Consider the following 14,256-nt stretch of genomic DNA (forward strand, 5'->3'; position numbering starts at 1 on the left):
GTCATCTTGGCCTTAGGAGACTTGGTTACTGGAAGATTATTGTGATCCTTTAGTGTTGTCATGTTTCTTTGATTTTTCATGTTCTTTCAAGTCTTGTGTTGCTGTCTTCACATTTGAGGTAGGGGTCATCTCCAGTTTTTAATAACTGCCTTTAGGAAAGAAATAACTTCTGTCATCCTTGCTAAGGATTCTAAGACTTTCTCAGATCTTCTATGCTCAATGTTTTTTGCTTTCTCTTTTGGCTGAATTATTAAATCTGAATGTCTTCTCTCAATCCTGTAATGCACCAGATCACATTCTGACAGCCTTCCTTTTGCTTCACTGAGGGCAGGCTTAAACCTCAAGTTTGTGGCATCTCCAGATGGCCTCCAGATCCAAGCCAAATGTCTGTGCAAACCCACTAGCTATCTGCCAAAGCTCACCCCAGTACCATCGGGAGTGCACACTGGGAGTCAGCCACAGGATTTGGGGATGCATGGGTGAGCCATATCGGGTGCTAAGCATGCCCATGTGCCACCTAGGGGGAATCCACATGCAAGCCATCCCAGTGACTTCTGCAAGCAGCCTCTGACACAGGAACTGTGTGTCACTAATGCCATCTAAGAGTGCTATCTGCCACTCTCCCAGCTTCTTCTAGCCCCTCAGTGATACAGGTCATGACTCAGTAGTTCTGATGGATTGAGAGAGAAATAGCCTTCATTGGCAGCATCCTGTATGACTGTGGAAGCTGCTTTGCCAGTTTTTAATTGCAGTTACTTTTATTGTTGAGTTTAAGAATTTGCTCTATATCCTGGATATTAATCTTCTGTAGATACATGATTTGCAAATATTTTCTCCTCTTCTGTGGATTGCCATTCACTCTCTTGATAGTTTTAAATTTTGCACAAAAGTTTTGAATTTGGATGAAGTCCAATTGATCTATTTCTTTTATTGCCTGTGCTTCTGATGTCATATCCAAGAAAACATCACCAAATCCAGTATCATGAAGATAATGCTCTGTTTTCCTCCAGATTTTTACAGTTTCAGCTGTAAAGATCCACTTTACCCTAATTTTTATATGTGGTGTATGATAACAATTTCATTCGTTGGCATGTTGATACCCAGTTTTCCCAGCACCATTTGTTGAAAAAAGCATTGCTTGTACCATTGAATGGTTTTAGCACCCTTGTCAAAATCACTTGACCATGTCTGTGGGAATTCATTGTGGGCTCTTTATTCCAGTCTATTGGTCTATATGTCTATCCTTAAGCCCATATCACAGTTTTGATTACCTTAGCTTTGTGGTAAGCTTTGAAATCAAGAAGTATGAGGCCTTTAACTTTGTTTTTTATAAAAACAGTTTTGGCTACTTGGGGCCCCTTACTCCATATGAATTCTAGGATTGGTTTTTCTATTTCTGCAAGAAACAAAATGCTGGTATTTTAATAGAAATTGCATTGAATCTATAGATTACTTTGTGTATTATCATCTCAACAATATTAAGTCTTCCAGGCCATCAATAATGGATGATTTTCCATTTATTTTTGTCTTTAACTTCTTTCATCAATGTTTAATAAAGTTTCAACTTACAAATCTTGAACCTCCTTGGGTAAATCTGTCCCTAAGTATTTTATTTTTTTTGATGCTAGCGTAAATGGAATAATTTTATTTTTCTTTTCAGATTGTCTGTTATCGTATAGAAATGCAACTTTTTTTAAAAGTATTGATTTTATATTTTGCAACTTTGCTGGATCCATTTATTGGTTCTAGAGGGAGATTTTTGTGGACTACTTAGAGTTTTCTACATAGAAGTTCATCTCATCTGTGAACTGAAATAATTTAATTCTTCCATTAGACTTAGATGTCTGTTACTGTTCTTGCCTAACTGCTCTGACTAGGACTTCCAATACTATGGTGAATAGAAGTGGTGAAAGTGGGCATCCTTGGCTTGATCTTAGGAAAAATGTTTTCAGACTATCACCACTGAGGATATTAACTGTTCAGTTTTCATAGATGGTCTTTACCGTGTTGAGAAAGTTTCCTTTTACCCCTAGTTTGTTGAAGTGTTTTTTTTATCAGGGTGTTAAAATGTGTATTCTATATCAGTTGAAATTATTATGTGAGTTTTTCCTCCATTCTATTACTGTGGTGTGTTACATTTCATATATTGTACCATTTTTGTATTCCAAAAATAAATCCCACTTTAAAAGGTCAACAAAATTGACAAATATTTAGCTACAATGACTAAGACAAGAAGAGGATTTAAAAAAATTTTTTATATATTTTTTTATTTTAAGAGAGAGCAGCAGCAAGCAGGGTAGGGGCAGAAAGAGAAGGGGAGAGAGAATCCCATGCAGGCTCCGTGCTGTCAGTGTAGAGCCTGATCTGGGGCTTGATCTCATGAACCATGAGATCATGACCTGGGCCAAAATCAGAAGTCAGACACTCCACTGACTGAGCCACCCAGGTGCCCTAAAGATTTAAATTATTAAATAAGAAATGCAACAGGGCACATTACTACCAACTTCATGGAAATAAAAAGGGTTATAAGAGTACTATGGAAAATTGTACCCCAATAATCGGATAACCTAGGTGAAAGGGACATATCCTAAAAACATGCAAACTAAAAGGACTGAAGGGGCACCTGAATGGCTCAGTCAGTTAAGCATCTGACTCGTAAGTTTGGCTCAGGTCATGATCTCATGGTTTGTGAGTTCAAGCCCTGTGTCAGGCTCTGCACTAATAATGCAAAGCCTGTTTGGGACTCTCTCTCTCTCTATCCCTCCCCCAGCCAGTGAGCATGCACACACATGCGTGCACACACACACACACACACACACACACACTTTCTCTCTCTCTCTCTCAAAATAAATAAACTTTAAAAAATTTTTTTAAAAGGACTGAATAAAGAAATGTAAAATCTGAATAGAACTTATGACTAGTTTGGGATTGAATTCATAATGGAAAACCTCCGGAGAAAAGCCTTGGACCAGATGGCTTCACTGTTGAATTCTATAAAACATACGAAGAACACCAATCTTTCTCCTTCTCAAATTCTTCAAAAAAATTGAAGAGGAAAAAACACTTCTTAACTCAGTTTAAGAGGTCAGTATCACCTTGATACCAATGTGAGACTCAGGCACCACAGGAAAGAAAACTATAGACTGTTAATGAATTGATATAAATGTCTTATTTAGAACAGTAGCAAACTGAGTTCATCAGCATTTAAAGGATTATACAGCATAACCACATGCCTACCGCCCCTCAGCATCTTCCCACCATCACAGGGCTCCCAAAGCTAGAAATTCTCTTTTCCTTCCAAACATAAGTAGCATTTTATCTCTACTTTCATAATACCTTTTCAAAATGATATTATAGTTACTTGTATTTATCATGTTTAACAGATTTTCCTCTATACTCAATCATATAATATGCAAATAATGAGAAATTTATTTTTTCCTTTTTAACCAAAATTCCTTTTCTTGGCCAAGACTCCTGGCTGCTTCTAACATAGCACTTTATTAATTTAAGGAAAAAGAATATTAAGGATGATATTAATGAGGTCACAATATCTAGAGGGGTAGGAGATGCTGAGCTTGGTTGCTACACAACAAGGAAAAATGCTGCCACTCCATACTTAGGCATAGATGCCAGAAATCTGCCACAGAAGCCCCAAGGGAACCAGACATCACCACCACAAGGCTTGCCATCTGCAAGTCTTCTCATGTGCAAATGCTACCATACATTGCTCTCAAGTGTGTTGTTTCTCTGATAAAGCCTAGGTGGATGCCTATGGATAGGAAGTCTTTAAAATATTGTACCTTCCAGTCTATTTAGTATAGCAAAACAAGAATTGGAATGGGTAGTGTGAGCTTTACAAAACTACCTGCCCCATAACTCTTTTCTTTTTCTTGTATTTACCAAGACCTTGGGAACAACTGGTTTTTTTTTTAATTCCAGTAGAGTTAACATACAGTGTTATATTAGTTTCAGGTATGCAATATAGTGATTCAACAATTCTATAAATTACTCAGGGATCATCATAAGTGTACTTTTTTTCTAAGATTTTAAGTAATCTCCACACCTACCGTGGGACTCGAACTCACAACACTTAGATCAAGAGTTGAACATTCTATTGACTGAAAGAGCCAGGCACCCCACCATAAGTGTACTGTTAATCCCCTTCACCTATTTTACCCGGCCCCCTACCTACATCCCCTCTGGTAATCAGTTTGTTCTCTGTAGTTAAGAGTTGGCTTTTTTTGGTTTGTCCCTTTCTTCACCTTTGTTTATTTAATTTCTTATATTCCACATATGAGTAAAATCATATGGTATTTGTCTTTCCCTGACTTAGTTCATTTAGCATTATACTCTCTTGATCCATCTATGTTGTTGCAAATGGCAAGATTTCATTCTTTTTTATGGCTGAATAATATTTCATTATGTATATATATACCACATCTTCTTTATCCATTCATCTATCAATGGACACTTGGACTGGTTTTGTAATTTGGCTGTTGTAAATAATGCTGCTGTAAACATAGGTGTGCATGTATCCCTCTGAATTAGTGTTTTTGTATTCTTTGGGTAAATGCCCAGTAGTGCAATTGCTGGATCATGTGGTAGTTCTATTGATTTTTTTTGAGAAGCTTCCATACTATTTTTCTAAGTGGCTGCACCATTTTACATTCCCAACAGTGCAAGAGCATTCCCCACATCCTCACCAACACGTGTTGTGTCTTATGTTGTTATTGGCCATTCTGATATCTGTGAGGTGATATCTCATTGTAATTTGTTTTTGTTTTTTTGTTACAACCACTTACTTTTTTTTTTTTTTGAGAGAGAGAGAGAGTGAAAGTGGGGGAGGGACAGAGGGAAAGACAGAGAGAATCCCAAACAGGCTCCACACCCAGCACAGAGCCCAACATGGGGCTCCATCTCACTACTGTGAGATCATGACCTGAGCTAAAATCAAGAGTCGGTGCTTAACCAACTGAGCCACCCAGATGCCCCTCTCATGGCAGTTTTGATTTGCATTTCCCTGATGATGAGTGATGTTGAGCATCTTTTCATGTGTCTGTTGGCCATCTGGATGTCTTATTTGAAGAAATGTCTGTTCATGTCTTCTGCCCATTTTTAAATTGGATTATTTGTTTTTTGGCTGTTGAGTTGTAAATGTTCTTTACATATTTTGGATATTAACCCTTTATCAAAAATGTCATTTATAAACATCTTCACCTACTCTGTAGGTTGCCTTTTAATTTTTTTGACTGTTCCCTCTGTTGTGCAGAAGGTTTTTATCTTGATGTAGTCCCAATAGTTTATTTTTGCTTTTATTTCCCTTGCCTAAGGAGACCTATCTAGAAAACAGTTGTTATGATCAATGTCGGAGAAATTATTGCCTGTGCTCTCTTCTAGGATTTTTGTGGTTTCAGGTCTCACATTTAGATCTATAATCCATTTTGAATTTATTTTTGTGTATGATGTAGAAAGTTGTTCAGTTATATTCTTTTGCATGTAGCTGTCCAGTTTCCTCAACACCATTTGTTGAAGAAACTTTTTCCCATTGCATATTCTATCCTGTTTTGTTGTAGATTAATTGACCATATAATGGTGGGTTTATCTCTGGGCTTTCTATTCTGTTCCATTGATCTATATGTCTATTTTTGTGCTAGAACCATGCAGTTTTGATTATTACAGCTTTATAATAAAATTTGAAATCTGGAACTGGGATGACTCCAGCTTTGCTTTTTCAAGATTTCTTTGGCTATTCAGGGTCTTTTATGTTTCCATAGAAATTTAAGGATTGTTCTAGTTCTGCGAAAAATATTGTTGGTATTTTGATAGGGATTGCATTAAATCTGTAGATTGCTTTTGATAGTATGGACATTTTAATAATATTTGTTCTTTCAGTCCATAAGCATGGACTATCTTTCTATTTGTATAATCTTCAATTTCTCTCATCAATGTTTTATAGTTTTCTGAGTACAGGTATTTCACCTCCTTGGTTAAATTTATTTTTGGGTACTTTATTATTTTTGGTGCAATTTTAAATGGGGTTTTCTTAATTTCTCTTCTTGCTGCTTCATTAAGGTGTATAGAAATGCACATGATTTCTTCACATTGATTTTTGTATCCTGTGACATTACTGAATTCATTAATCAGTTATACTAGTTATTTTTTGGTGGAATGTTTAGAGTTTTCTATATATAGTATCATGTCCTCTACAAATAATGAAAGTTTTACTTTTTCCTTACTAATAAAGGTCTTCTATTTCTTTTTTCTTGTCTGATTGCTGTGGCTAGGACTTCCAGTACCATGTTGAATAAAAGGGTGAGAGTAGATACTTTTGTTCCTGATGTTGGGGAACAGCTCTCGCCCCATTGGTATGATGGTAGCTGTGGGCTTTTCATATGTAGCCTTTATTATGTTGAGATGTATTCCCTCTAAACCTACTCTGTGTTTATTTTAAGTAAGCTCTAAGCCCAATGTGGGGTTCAAACTCTTGACCCTGAGATCAAGAGTCACATGTTCCACCAACTGAGCCAGCCAGGTGCCCTGTTGATGGATTTTATCATGAATGTTGTTGTACTTTGTGAAATGCTTTTTCTGAATCCACTGAAATGATCATACAGTTTTTATCCTTTTTCTTATTGATGTGATGTATCATGTTGATTGATTTGCAAATATTGAACCACTCTTGCATGTGGAATAAATTGCACTTGCTTGTGATGAATGATTCTCTTAATGTATTGTTGGCTTCAGTTTGCTAGCATTTTGTTGAGGATTTTCACATCTATGTTCATTAGCAATATTGACCTGTAGTTCTCTCTCTCACTCTCTCTTTGTATTTTAGAGAGAGTGTAAAAGAGAAGGGGAAGAGGCAGAGAAAGAGAGAGAATCTTAGGCAGGCTGCATGCTCAGCACAGAGCCCAATGTGGGGTTCAGTCCCATGACCCTGGGATCATGACCTCAGCCAAAATCAAGAGTTGGATGTTCAACCAACTAAGCCACACAGCACCCCTGGCTGTCTTTTTTGTGTAGTGTCTTTATCTGATTTTAGTATCAGGGTAATGCTAGCATCATAGAATGAGTTTGGTATACAACATCTCCTGCATGTAGTAGTCTATATTAAGCTGATGGTTGCTTAAGTTTGAGTCCATTTTTCACTCCTCTCCCCCACCCACATGTTGGTGTCATATTTTATATCCTTTTATTTTGTGATATATGGTATCATGTTTTACATCCTTTCATTTTGTGAGTTGCTTGACTGATTTTTACAGATATACTTATTTTTACTGCTTTTATGCTCCCTAATTTCCTTATTCTTACTTAGGATCTTTCCTTTCCACTCAAAGAGTCCCCTTTAGCATTTCTTGTAGGGCTGCTTTAGTGGTGGTCATGAATTCATTTAACTTTTGTTTGTCTGGAAACTCTTTATTTGTTCTTCTGTTCTGAATGACAGAGTTGCTGGATAGAGTATTCTTGGCTGCAGATTTTTTCAATTCAGCACTTTGAGTATATCGTGCCCCTTCTGACCTGCAAAAATTTCTGCTAAAAAAAACCATCTGATAAACTTATGGAATTACCCTTGTATATAACTGTTTTCTTTTCTCTTGCTGCTTTTAAAATTACTATCACTACTTTTTGCAATTTTAATTACTATTTGTCTTAGTTCTTTCTCCTTTGGTTAATTTTGTTGGGGGATCCCTGCCTCCTGGATCTGAATTTCTGTTTTCTTCCCCAGATTTGGGTAGTTTTCTGGTCCCTTTTTGCTCTCTTCTCTTTCTGGGATCTGTATAATGCAAATGTTATTATGCTTGATGGAGTCAATGAGTTCCCTAAATCTATTCTATTTTGCATAATTTTTTGTTGTTGTTCACCTTGATTACTTTCCATTACTCTGTCCTCCAGGTGGCTGATCTGTTCTTCTGCTTCCTCTAGTCTACTATTTATTCCATCTAATTTCATTTATTGTGTTCTTCATCTCTGATTGATTCTTTTTCATCTCTTTGTTAAGGGTCTCACTGATGCCCTCCACTCTTTTTCAAGTCCTATGAGTATCTATATGATTATTACTTTTATTTATTTATTTTTTCCAATATATGAAATTGTCAAATTGGTTTCCATACAACACCCAGTGCTCATCCCAAAAGGTGCCCTCCTCAATACCCATCACCCACCCTCCCTTCCCTCCCACCCCCCATCAACACTCAGTTTGTTCTCAGTTTTTAATAGTCTCTTATGCTTTGGCTCTCTCCCACTCTAACCTCTTTTTTTTTTTCCTTCCCCTCCCCCATGGGTTTCTGTTAAGTTTCTCAGGATCCACATAAGAGTGAAAACATATGGTATCTGTCTTTCTCTGTATGGCTTATTTCACTTAGCATCACACTCTCCAGTTCCATCCATGTTGCTACAAAAGGCCATATTTCATTCTTTCTCATTGCCACGTAGTATTCCATTGTGTATATAAACCACAATTTCTTTATCCATTCATCAGTTGATGGACATTTAGGCTCTTTCCATAATTTGGCTATTGTTGAGAGTGCCGCTATAAACATTGGGGTACAGGTGCCCCTATGCATCAGTACTCCTGTATCCCTTGGGTAAATTCCTAGCAGTGCTATTGCTGGGTCATAGGGTAGGTCTATTTTTAATTTTCTGAGGAACCTCCACACTGCTTTCCAGAGCGGCTGCACCAATTTGCATTCCCACCAACAGTGCAAGAGGGTTCCCGTTTCTCCACATCCTCTCCAGCATCTATAGTCTCCTGATTTCTTCATTTTGGCCACTCTGACTGGCGTGAGGTGGTATCTGAGTGTGGTTTTGATTTGTATTTCCCTGATAAGGAGCGACGTTGAACATCTTTTCATGTGCCTGTTGGCCATCCGGATGTCTTCTTTAGAGAAGTGTCTATTCATGTTTTCTGTCCATTTCTTCACTGGGTTATTTGTTTTTCGGGTGTGGAGTTTGGTGAGCTCTTTATAGATTTTGGATACTGGCCCTTTGTCCGATATGTCATTTGCAAATATCTTTTCCCATTCCGTTGGTTGCCTTTTAGTTTTGTTGGTTGTTTCCTTTGCTGTGCAGAAGCTTTTTATCTTCATAAGGTCCCAGTAATTCCTTTTTGCTTTTAACTCCCTTGCCTTTGGGGATGTGTCGAGTAAGAGATTGCTATGGCTGAGGTCAGAGAGGTCTTTTCCTGCTTTCTCCTCTAGGGTTTTGATGGTTTCCTGTCTCACATTCAGGTCCTTTATCCATGTTGAGTTTATTTTTGTGAATGGTGTGAGAAAGTGGTCTAGTTTCAACCTTCTGCATGTTGCTGTCCAGTTCTCCCAGCACGATGTGTTAAAGAGACTGTCTTTTTTCCATTGGATGTTCTTTCCTGCTTTGTCAAAGATGAGTTGGCCATACGTTTGTGGGTCTAGTTCTGGGGTTTCTATTCTATTCCATTGGTCTATGTGTCTGTTTTTGTGCCAATACCATGCTGTCTTGATGATGACAGCTTTGTAGTAGAGGCTAAAGTCTGGGATTGTGATGCCTCCTGCTTTGGTCTTCTTCAAAATTACTTTGGCTATCCGGGGCCTTTTGTGGTTCCATATGAATTTTAGGATTGCTTGTTCTAGTTTCGAGAAGAATGCTGGTGCAATTTTGATTGGGATTGCATTGAATGTGTAGATAGCTTTGGGTAGTATTGACATTTTGACAATATTTATTCTTCCAATCCATGAGCAGGGAATGTCTTTCCACTTCTTTATATCTTCTTCAGTTTCCTTCATAAGCTTTCTATAGTTTTCAGCATACAGATCTTTTACATCTTTGGTTAGATTTAATCCTAGGTATTTTATGCTTCTTGGTGCAATTGTGAATGGGATCAGTTTCTTTATTTGTCTTTCTGTTGCTTCATTGTTAGTGTATAAGAATGCAACTGATTTCTGTACATTGATTTTGTATCCTGCAACTTTGCTGAATTCATGTATCAGTTCTAGCAGACTTTTGGTGGAGTCTATCGGATTTTCCATGTATAATGTCATCTGCAAAAAGCGAAAGCTTGACTTCATCTTTGCCAATTTTGATGCCTTTGATTTCCTTTTGTTGTCTGATTGCTGATGCTAGAACTTCCAACACTATATTAAACAACAGCGGTGAGAGTGGGCATCCCTGTCGTGTTCCTGATCTCAGGGAAAAAGCTCTCAGTTTTTCCCCATTGAGGACGATGTTAGCTGTGGGCTTTTCATAAATGGCTTTGATGATGTTTAAGTATGTTCCTTCTATCCCGACTTTCTCAAGGGTTTTTATTAAGAAAGCGTGCTGAATTTTGTCAAAGGCCTTTTCTGCATCGATTGACAGGATCATATGGTTCTTCTCTTTTTTTTATTAATGTGATGTATCACGTTGATTGATTTGCGAATGTTGAACCAGCCCTGCATCCCAGGAATGAATCCCACTTGATCATGGTGAATAATTCTTTTTATAAGCTGTTGAATTCGATTTGCTAGTATCTTATTGAGAATTTTTGCATCCATATTCATCAGGGATATTGGCCTGTAGTTCTCTTTTTTTTACTGGGTCTCTGTCTGGTTTAGGAATCAAAGTAATACTGGCTTCATAGAATGAGTCTGGAAGTTTTCCTTCCCTTTCTATTTCTTGGAATAGCTTGAGAAGGATAGGTATTATCTCTGTTTTAAACGTCTGGTAGAACTCCCCTGGAAAGCCATCTGGTCCTGGACTCTTATTTGTTGGGAGATTTTTGATAACCGATTCAATTTCTTCGCTGGTTATGGGTCTGTTCAAGCTTTCTATTTCCTCCTGATTGAGTTTTGGAAGCGTGTGGGTGTTTAGGAATTTGTCCATTTCTTCCAGGTTGTCCAATTTGTTGGCATATAATTTTTGATAGTATTCCCTGATAATTGTTTGTATCTCTGAGGGATTGGTTGTAATCATTCCATTTTCATTCATGATTTTATCTATTTGGGTCATCTCCCTTTTCTTTTTGAGAAGCCTGGCTAGAGGTTTGTCAATTTTGTTTATTTTTTCAAAAAACCAACTCTTGGTTTCGTTGATCTGCTCTACAGTTTTTTTAGATTCTATATTGTTTATTTCTGCTCTGATCTTTATGATTTCTCTTCTTCTGCTGGGTTTAGGCTGCCTTTGCTGTTCTGCTTCTATTTCCTTTAGGTGTGCTGTTAGATTTTGTATTTGGGATTTTTCTTGTTTCTTGAGATAGGCCTGGATTGCAATGTATTTTCCTCTCAGGACTGCCTTTGCTGCGTCCCAAAGCGTTTGGATTGTTGTATTTTCATTTTCGTTTGTTTCCATATATTTTTTCATTTCTTCTCTAATTGCCTGGTTGACCCACTCATTCGTTAGTAGGGTGTTCTTTAACCTCCATGCTTTTGGAGGTTTTCCAGACTTTTTCCTGTGGTTGATTTCAAGCTTCATAGCATTGTGGTCTGAAAGTATGCATGGTATGATTTCAATTCTTGTATACTTATGAAGGGCTGTTTTGTGACCTGGTATGTGATCTATCTTGGAGAATGTTCCATGTGCACTCGAGAAGAAAGTATATTCTGTTGCTTTGGGATGCAGAGTTCTAAATATATCTGTCAAGTCCATCTGATCCAATGTATCATTCAGGGCCCTTGTTTCTTTATTGACCGTGTGTCTAGATGATCTATCCATTTCTGTAAGTGGGGTGTTAAAGTCCCCTGCAATGACCACATTCTTATCAATAAGGTTGCTTATGTTTATGAGTAATTGTTTTATATATTTGGGGGCTCCGGTATTTGGTGCATAGACATTTATAATTGTTAGGTCTTCCTGATGGATAGACCCTGTAATTATTATATAATGCCCTTGTTCATCTCTTGTTACAGCCTTTAATTTAAAGTCTAGTTTGTCTGATATAAGTATGGTTACTCCAGCTTTCTTTTGGCTTCCAGTAGCATGATAAATAGTTCTCCATCCCCTCACTCTCAATCTAAAGGTGTCCTCAGGTCTAAAATGAGTCTCTTGTAGACAGCAAATAGATGGGTCTTGTTTTTTTATCCATTCTGATACCCTATGTCTTTTGGTTGGCGCATTTAATCCATTTACATTCAGTGTTATTATAGAAAGATATGGGTTTAGAGTCATTGTGATGTCTGTATGTTTTATGCTTGTAGTGATGTCTCTGGTACTTTGTCTCACAGGATCCCCCTTAGGATCTCTTGTAGGGCTGGTTTAGTGGTGACAAATTCCTTCAGTTTTTGTTTGTTTGGGAAGACGAAGACCTTTATCTCTCCTTCTATTCTAAATGACAGACTTGCTGGATAAAGGATTCTCGGCTGCATATTTTTTCTGTTTAGCACACTGAAGATATCGTGCCAATCCTTTCTGGCCTGCCAAGTTTCAAAAGAGAGATCAGTCACGAGTCTTATAGGTCTCCCTTTATATGTGAGGGCACGTTTATCCCTTGCTGCTTTCAGAATTTTGTCTTTATCCTTGTATTTTGCCAGTTTCACTATGATATGTCGTGCAGAAGATCGATTCAAGTTACGTCTGAAGGGAGTTCTCTGTGCCTCTTGGATTTCAATGCCTTTTTCCTTCCCCAGTTCAGGGAAGTTCTCAGCTATAATTTCTTCAAGTACCCCTTCAGCACCTTTCCCTCTCTCTTCTTCCTCTGGGATACCAATTATGCGTATATTATTTCTTTTTAGTGTATCACTTACTTCTCTAATTTCCCCTCATACTCCTGGATTTTTTTTATCTCTCTTTCTCTCAGCTTCCTCTTTTTCCATAACTTTATCTTCTAGTTCACCTATTCTCTCCTCTGCCTCTTCAAGCCGAGCCGTCGTGGTTTCCATTTTGTTTTGCATTTCGTTTAAAGCGTTTTTCAGCTCCTCGTGACTGTTCCTTAGTCCCTTGATCTCTGTAGCAAGAGATTCTCTTCTGTCCTCTATACTGTTTTCAAGCCCAGTGATTAATTTTATGACTATTATTCTAAATTCACTTTGTTATATTATTTAAATCCTTTTTGATCAGTTCATTAGCTGTTGTTATTTCCTGGAGATTCTTCTGAGGGGAATTCTTCCGTTTGGTCATTTTGGATAGTCCCTGGAGTGGTGCAGACCTGCAGGGCACTTCCCCTGTGCTGTGGTGTATAACTGGAGTTGGTGGGCGGGCCACAGTCAGTCCTGATGTCTGCCCCCAGCCCACCGCTGGGGCCACAGTCAGACTGGTGTGTGCCTTCTCTTCCCCTCTCCTAGGGGCGGGATTCACTGTGGGGTGGCGTGGCCCGTCTGGGCTACTTGCACACTGCCAGGCTTGTGGTGCTGGGGATCTGGCGTATTAGCTGGGGTGGGTAGGCAAGGTGCACGGGGGCAGGAGGGGCAGGCTTAGCTCGCTTCTCCTTAGGTGAGCCATTTCAGGAGGGGCCCTGTGGCAGCGGGAGGGAGTCAGATCCGCTGCCGGAGGTTTGGCTCCGCAGAAGCACAGAGTTGGGTGTTTGCGAGGAGTGAGCAAGTTCCCTGGCAGGGACTGGTTCTCTTTGGGATTTTGGCTGGGGGATGGGCGGGGGAGATGGCGCTGGCGAGCGCCTTTCTTCCCTGCCAAGCTGAGCTCTGCCGTCCGGGGGCTCAGCAGCTCTCCCTCCCTTTGTCCTCCAGCCTTCCCGCTTTCTGAGCAGAGCTGTTAACTTATGACCTCCCAGACGCTAAGTCCCGCTTGCTGTCGGAATACAGTCCGTCCGGCCCCTCCGCTTTTGCCAGCCAGACTCGGGGCTCTGCTTGGCTGGCAGGCTGCTCCTCCGCCCCGGCTCCCTCCCGCCAGTCCGTGGAGCGCGCACCGCCTCGCCGCCCTTCCTACCCTCTTCCGTGGGCCTCTCGTCTGCGCTTGGCTCCGGAGACTCCGTTCTGCTAATCCTCTGGTGGTTTTCTGGGTTATTTAGGCAGGTGTAGGTAGAATCTAAGTGATCAGCAGGACGCGCGGTGAGCCCAGCGTCCTCCTATGCCGCCATCTTCCTATATCAGCTATGATTATTACTTTTAATTATCTGTCATGTATATTACTTATCTCTGTGTCAATTAAGTCTCTTGCTGTGGTTTTGTCCTGTTCTTTCATTTGGGACATATATTCCTCTCCTCATTTTATCTACCTCTCTGTCTGTTTCTGTATGTTACGTAAGTCAGATATGTCTCCTGTTCTTGAAAGGTGTGGCCTTATAAAGAAGAGATCCTGTAGTGCTCTGCAGTACAGTGTTCCCTGTTTACCAGAACTGACATTTTAGAGGTGTCTCCT

The sequence above is a fragment of the Panthera pardus genome, unplaced genomic scaffold (genome assembly GCF_024362965.1).
Source record: "Panthera pardus isolate Hobbes unplaced genomic scaffold, ASM2436296v1 HiC_scaffold_22, whole genome shotgun sequence".
NCBI classification, from domain to species: Eukaryota; Metazoa; Chordata; class Mammalia; order Carnivora; family Felidae; genus Panthera; species Panthera pardus.